The sequence below is a fragment of the Styela clava genome, chromosome 11 (assembly GCF_964204865.1).
Source record: "Styela clava chromosome 11, kaStyClav1.hap1.2, whole genome shotgun sequence".
Lineage (NCBI taxonomy): Eukaryota > Metazoa > Chordata > Ascidiacea > Stolidobranchia > Styelidae > Styela > Styela clava.
In genome coordinates this window covers 4,430,188-4,438,652 of record NC_135260.1, presented here as the reverse complement: position 1 = coordinate 4,438,652, position 8,465 = coordinate 4,430,188, and positions in this window count along the sequence as shown.

The window sequence follows — 8,465 nt, the reverse complement described above, 5'->3', positions numbered from 1 at the left end:
GTTAATGTCTGTGTCATTATTATCACCCATCAGACTTCCCATTAGGACGACAGTTTCAGATGGTCGGATTACGACTTCATCTATTGACGACACTTTGTAAGTGCGTCTTGGATATGGGGTTGGTTCACATGTAAAATAGATGCAGCTTTGCCCAATCTTAAGACTACAGTCATTGTAATCAATAATGCAGGAATATTTATTAAGGAAATCGTTTCCTAACAATATCTTATCGACATTACCCCTAATGTCTTCTGCTACAAAAAACATGTGATAGTCGTCTATACTTCCAATACGAATACGTATTTTAGTTCTACCTTTAATATTAATAGGTTCTCCCCTATAACATTCAAATCTCTGTGTGACGGATTCTATGTCCTGACTTTTGCTAGCTTTTTTCCACAGAGAAGATGAAATGAAAGAGGCACCAGCACCACTATCTATGATAGTATTTGCATGCAAATTATCTCCGATCAAAATGTCGGTATAAGCGGGAGTACACAGTTCCCTGTGCTGGTTAGTAACATTGGAAAGGGTGTTCGAGACTTTCTTAGCATATTCTTCATATGCTTTAGTTGTCAAGGGTTTTTCAGTTTCATTTACAGGCCGTTCATTTGATTCGGGATCTATATTGGAATCTATTTCTCGGGTTGGTGACTGGCCTCGTTCCCCAACCCTTCCGTGTTTAACACTGTGTTAACATCGGGTTTGGACTGTTTATCATCCTTAATCTTTATATTCTGGTATCTACGTAAAACTTTCTGTAGAGCAAAACAATTCTCCTCTGTATGATTGGTCTTTCTACAGTAAGTACAACCATCGGGATTTCGAGGTTCTTGTGCGCCGGAGAAACCTCCACGGCCACCCCGACCTCTGTTACGTGATCCACGGCCTCGGCGGCCATTTTGTTTCCCACGATAGTTTTGGCGTCTGGAATCGCCATTTCGACTACCGTCATATCTTGGCTTTGAGCTCATCGCATTGACCTGCGAATGCTGTGAATCATTTGGATCCACATAATCATATGCAAATTGTCTCGAGTTTGCTGCTCTCTCCATTAAACATTTAGCAAAAATACGAAAAGATGTATTCATAGGTCCAACCATATCTAAAAACTCTTTAGCTCTTTTATTTCTAATGCCATGCTTAAATTGTTGACACAGTATTTTTTCTGTAGTCGGTGTTTTTCCAAATGCCAAATAACCCAAATGTTCGAGATCCTGTGCATACGCGGTGTAGCTTTCGCCTACCTGCTGTATGCGATCTCTAAATTTCTGGTGGGGGCTAGTTTCACCAGCTGAACCAGAAAACTTTACCAAATATTGTAAAATAGCATCAGAATTAAAACTGTCTTGGGCAGGAATAACAGTTCTCAAGCGGGCAAGAACATCTGCATCAATGAAACCATACAAGCAAATTGCTTTTGCAGGGTCATCCCTAGCTTCGGTATGGTATAAACTAGCATTAAACCAAATAGCAAATTTATTTGGGTCATCCCCATCACGAAAAGCTTTGATACTACGGTTAAGGGTTTTTGTTGCCGCATGAGCAATTTGATAATCTTCCCGTGTAACATCAGGACGGCGTCCCTCGGCCCCCGGTACAATTTGTACATAAGGTTGTTGTTGGTGGGCGGGCTGTTGGGACCCCTGGGCAATTGGATTTTGCGGAGCTACCATATGAGGGTTACTATGAGAAAAAGGATCATAATGACCATACATTTGATACGGAATATTTCCATACATATTTGCATATTGACTACTAGGATAAGCAACACCAGGTATAGAGCTTGTAATAAAGGGTCTAGAAAAGGTAGTAACGAGTGTGGTATCGTTACCCATATCACTTGGTGAAGTTACACTAGTAGAAAAAACAGAAGCAGTAACAAAAGTAGTAGACATACTTGATACAATGGTTTCATCCTCTGAAGTCGAGCCAGAAGTTGATTGAAAGTCTTTCGATCGACTCATGATTTTTCGCGGAGTTTTTGAACTATGTCGTTGCGGAGTAACAGTTATTGAAGTACTCGAAATATAAGTACTTGTACTTGTTTCAAAAACGTTCTTAAGTTTTCTGTTGCGTAATTCCATACACCACAACAAATTTTACAAATGTATTGTTCTTTCACTGTCCAGTTCGTCGATTCTCAATCCCAATTCGCCTAAACTAATAGGACTAATGTTCTGCAACGGGATTTGATAAAGCGAGCTGTCCAACTCTTCTGAAGATGTCGCGTCTAATACAGGAGATGCGATTTGACTTCTTCCTCTCCTTGGTAAGGTTCGATCGTATCCTGGATAAGGGCGTCTTGAACGGTTGCAATCCGGAAATTCTGGAACAGGTCGATGTGGTGGTGATATCAAATGCGGGCGAATCGTTTGATCGGTTCGCTTTGTTGTTTTGTCAGTATTGCTAGGTTGAGAGCAACACTTACACAAAGTTAGCAGTCCGACGATCCACACTGAAATTGCAAGAATAGTCACCAAAATGTTCACCGCAGCAAGGATAATCAGTGTATCAACCAAAATAGTACACTTCTCTTCTTCCATCAAGCTAGTCTCTTCGAAGAATAGCACGAATGATCAGGAAAATAACGAAAGTAACAACCAAGAAAACAATTGTTCCGCCAAGTCCGAGAACCCAAGAAGGCATCGAAAAAAACATATCTTGATTGCAATCGGAATTCTTTGTCAAAGTTGAGTTGACAAGAATCTTCTGATATTTTGTCAGTAGAATGGAGGGTTGAGTAGAATCGTTCAAAATTTCTACAAAACACTTGCCGTCATGTAATATGCAGACTCCAAAATATTCTTCAATTGTCGTCATCCACGTACTTTAACAGCTGCCACCAATTTGTAACGTAGCGAGGGTTAAAGGCGACGGCGATTGACAGTGTAGAAAAAGACCGTCTTCCTCGCTAACGACTATTGAACTGTCTTTGGAATACAGGCGAAATACTCGGCTATTCTGTTGTCCCAATATACATATAAATCAGTCAGAAATATCAACACCGCTACAACGGTGCACTAGTGTATTACAAGTGTTCATAAGAATGTAAGATAAGATTCATGTGCAGTGCAAGTGAAGCAATATATACGGAATGAATATAATGAATAAAGTAACGAAATAAAAATACGAGACGATACTGTACAAACGCACAACGTCAGAGCGTCATACAACAGAACGAGAGAACTAACGTATACGCATTAGTAACCAACGTAAGACATACGTATTACGTTACAGGTCACCAAACTACGGCCCGCGGGCCGGATCCGGCCCGCGTCGTCATTTTATCCGGCCCGCTAAAACACACAAAAGTGGCCAAATATTTTTCCAAGAAAACTTTTCTCGAGCATCGTCTTCCTTGTTTATTTTGTAACATTGGCCAATCAGCAAGATGCAAAAAAAATGATGTAATAATGGGCCTTTTCGCATCCGCTCAGACACTTTCGTCACCCAGATTTTCAGTCGTGGTTGTAAAAAATACTTCGTTTTTGCGATTCTGAATGCTATTCGTTAGTTTTTGGTTGTGTTTGGGAAATTTAAGTATGAATCAAATAAGTCAATCATCATTTGCCTCTTTACGAGTTGTAGTTTTAATAGTAGAAATTAAAAATTAGTCTAAGAAATAGCTGTGACAAAATAGGCTAAAATTTTCTACCGGGAGGCAACGTTTTCTGCGAAAGATGCACTCGCCGAAACTGTTTACGTCTTCGTGCTAAAATGAACGTCGAATGTGCATTTTGCGCTAACAGTACTGTAATCCCTCGCGTACTGCTCCAATTTCACAAGTCACACTAATTTTTGTACTGCATGCGGATATTCATGTAGGTGAGTTACAAAAAAAATAAAGTTCATCCGATTTGAATGAAAACTGCGCCAGTGGATAGATCTGAGTGAAAATAAGAAAACAATATCCAGTTTATAAAAAGCTTTTTTAATAAGAACTGTAATAAATATGAAAAAAAACACATATCAATCACTAATCTTACAATCTGCGTCACATCTATGGAATATTGAGACTATTTCAGGATTTTATTATGGCAACGGTCTTGACACCGCCGAAAGTTCGTCGCAAATAAACGCTGGAGTGCATGATGTTTGGCAGTGGTTCATTATGGGTAAAATTTAACGATGTTCTGATTGTACAAACTCCATAAAAATTGGTAAGTATCATGTATCAAGTTAGGAAAGAAATACACTCGTCCACATAAATTTTATTGGTGTCCATAGACAATATCATTATTTTGCACCACGTATAACTTGAGCGTAATTTTAAAAGCTCCGAATGTTGGGAAATTTATGTGCTAATGAATAAAAATCAAATACCAGATAATAGTTGTTTATTTTATCTAAATTATGTCGAAATTTCATGGAAATCCATGCTACAGCAGGCAGTCCGTAGTCGTGCAACGTTTTGATAACAGCTAAACTCAGGATTGTCGTCTATACATAGAAATCTTGTAAATTTGTTTTCCTAGGATGTTCTCGATCTATATTCTGCGATATATATAGAATTTAATATTCAAGTCTTCAGAAATGTAGAATATATATTGTTGAATAAATTGAATGGATTTCCCAATTTTTGTGAATTTATTGTATTGCATTGACAAAAATATTTGTCCGGCCCGTTTCAACACAGTTTGAGTCATACCCGGCCCGCGGTCAAAAAAGTTTGGTGACCCCTGTTTTAGAGAAATGTTTACCAGCACAGAAATTAAGATTGATTATGAAGTGGTGGAAGTTCTGCTTGTTCTACACAATCAAGATTTAGTTTGTCTGATTTGTCAATGCAACATTAGCAGTATTGAATAAGTACAATATCAAGCGACACTATTTAACCAAACATTTCGCTGGTTATAGTAGCATTGTAGGTTAATTGCGCGGTTGATTTCAAAAACGCAGCTCTTAAGATTAAAGCGTTGTCTTCTGTTGCCCGAAAATTTAGTGACTAGTGAGACCAAATTCCTCCTCCTGAAGTCCCAGCCAGATAGTTTTGAAAAGATAGTAATTAAAAACTTTTCCCCTACTACTTTACACGCATCGTCTACCAGACGTTTTTTCTATGAGAATTTCCACGCATATTAAAATAATTAGTTGTTTTCTCATCTGTCAAATATGGCGTGAACTCTAAAAGCGAGCGTTTCAAAGAAGCAAGAGCATCGTTTTATGTTAACGACTAGCGAATTGCGCAAATCCTGAAGTCAGTGGTCATCAAATGTTGATTGCGAATCGGGCTCCGAACTTGGAGAAAATCAAATTTTAAATAAAATAGGAATAGCAGATTGTTCGGCAAGCACAGACCCACCTTTTAAGCCCAAAAAGCATCTCAGCTGGGACTAGAATTCAGAATCTCTGGCTATCCATTGCGCCACGGAGATGACAGTTGGGGGTCCCGTTTGCTACCTTACAGAAATCACATCATCCCCATTATTAATATGGCAATGAGCCAAGACCACCGATCAAGCCAGACATCCTGTATATGTTATGCTCGATAAAGAACAACTCAGCCTGGTAGCCATACGTTTATTTTGCATGTTTCTAATTGAAAGTCAAAAGTTTTGAAGCATACAATTATTGTTGTAATAATAGTTCATATATCCGCATCTTGCAATATAGAAAAAGTATATATTTGACCACAAACTGCCGTTTGTAACTTTTCATAATTGGGACTGAGAGGTTCCCTGAAATCAGATACAGATCGTCTGCATATGGTGTTATTTTGTGATTGCTATTTCAATGAAATGAAACTTCTGTCCGTAACTTCTTATAAATGGGAATGAGAAATTCTCAGCATTCAGATACAAGTCTTTTTAAGAAAAGTGATTTGTATTTCAGCCATATGATCCATGTACAAATATGCAGCAACTATGATGACTGTTGTATGAGCTCGAGCATACATTCTGTTGTAATTATCGGTATTCAAATCGTGAACATCTGAAAAAATGTGATATTCTTTTACAACATAAGTCTGCCATTATTAATGATCACCGATATAACCAATCTTACTTTATAACATTTGCAGAAGTAAACACGATAACTTTATTTCACTTTGGCATACTTTTTGAGCTGCAACCATCTGCACTTTCATCTGCACCAACTATTTCAACGCGTTATCTTACTCAAATGACAAAATGCCTCAGAATACATTTCGTTTCTTTAAATAGTATATATATTCAATATACTATTTAATATAGTTCCCGCTACGAAACACAGTGACATTTCAATATTCATAAGAAACATTGCAAGCCAGACCTAGTCGCGTCAGCGTTCAAAGCAAGAAATCGCAGTCTTTTGCTCCATTTGCATCAAATCGCAACAGGTCAAAGGTTATGAATGTCCCTAATTCTCTTCCAACAACGTGCTGCGTTGACGCAAATGCGTTTTAAGATGGCGGGTTGGTATAATCTTTGATCGAGTGTAGTTCCTTATGTCGTTTTCGGGTTTTCCCGTTCTTTTTTGCCATACACCATATCCGATTGCCTCTTTTTCTATTCTAGCTTTCGCGGGATCCAAGTTTTTAGGGGGAGGGGAAAACATATGCGGCAGGGAGGCGGTTGGGAGTGTGTTAGGGGATAGGGTTTGTGGAAGCAGTTTGAATTGTGAGAGTGAAAGAGGGTGGTGTGGAGATGGGTCATGAGGGGAGCAAGAACAGAGCAGGGGGATTTCAGTCATCAAAAGCTTCCAGGATGAATACTCCAATCGTATGTCCCTTTAAGCTTATACCACATACAAAGCAATGGCAAAAGAAACATGAACAGCAGTGTTGTTAGTCTGTCAAATGGTGCCGGAATTGTCCAGTTTTTGACTTATTAGAAAGGACAATCTTGACTCAAAAAATACCGGTTTTTACTTATCATGCTAGCTAGGTGTTGTTTTAGTGGGGCAGATTTCATGACATTGACTGAAAAGGCTTCCATGTACGGAATACACTGAGGAATATAAAAACCATCCGGAATAAGATACGTAAACCTAACATCTAAATAATCGTAATGACCAGGGACGCAGCCAAGATTTTTACAATGGAAGAGGAACATCAAAATCTAGAATTCCTATTCTATTCTTGAGACTGTCGTCGCCATAACATGCTCTTTAAAAGAGCCGACTCTTCAGCCGCTTTTCTTCAATCCCTGAAGTAATCTCTTGTTTTGTTTTATTAACTTTGGTAACTTGATGTTTTTGTTTTTTGATATTTTGTTTTCCGATCTAGATGATCTTAGGTTTTTTTTTGAGGTCAAACTAGATGTTTTTATTCAGCCAAATATGGCAGCCCTGGTCATGTCTCAGACTCTCAGTTACATTTATGAAGTGATGGACGTTGAGGACTGAATAAAGCTGATGACTTTGTTTTAAAATACAGAGCGGTTTTTCAATAATTGGTTTACAAACAATAGCTCACTTGCTGACATTTATTGAGTATAGCCTACGGTGCATATTGTTTTCTGAGAGACCATCATCCATGTAACCGACACCCTACGGCAGGGGTCGGCAACCTAGGGCCCGCGAGTAATATAATCCGGCCCGCGACACTTCACTGAATTATAGTATACAAAACAGTTGTTTTGACAATTATATTTTTTACGTAACATAATTTATTGTGAAACATGTATAGACTAAATTATATTATACCCTAAAAAGTATATAATTCACAATTACTCGTTTAATGAGCCCATAATTCAATTATAATCAGACAAATCGCAACAGAACGCAAAAAAGTTGATGCTAAATGTAAAACGTTCAATGGTGCACTGCTTGATTTTTATTATAAAAACTATCATCCGCTCGGTCTCCAAATCTCCAAAAATATGTGCGGCCCGCCAATGACTTGCAACCCTTAATTTTGGCCTGCGAGCGACAAAAGGTTGCCGACCCTTGCCCTACGAAATCAAATAAACCCTCGGCACATATCTATCCCAGGCGGGAATTGAACCTACGACCCCATGGAGGGTAATCTGAGGTGCGATGATAAGCGTATTCCTAAAGCTTAACGCTACGCGCCACCCGCCGCGCCGGAGGTTAGTTTGTGTGCGCTCGATGTCATAGCTGCGTCAAACATCCAGAAAATAAAATGCATCATAAAAGGTTATATTTTCCCGGGAGAAGGGATAACAGGCTAATTTTTAAGGTGTTTCGAAAACGCTTTTATATTCACATATATACTCGGATACGACGATTTCGAACCGCCAAGATGTCGTGTACTTGAGGGTTGTCTCGTACGGTCGTACCTGTATCATGATCGCTTTTCACCAAACGAAATGATCAAAAGTATTTTAAGGCTTTATTCTAGCCACTTAGCTAATGCATTGCTACTCTACTGGGCTAACATAAGCAACGTTTTTCAATGCAGTCAGAACGGGTGTATTGTGCGATTGTTTGTAAGAAATTGACTCTGAATCTAAACATTATCAGTTGTTGTCATCGGTCTGCAGTCGTATTGACAAGTCAATTTTAGATGTTTCGCATAGAAT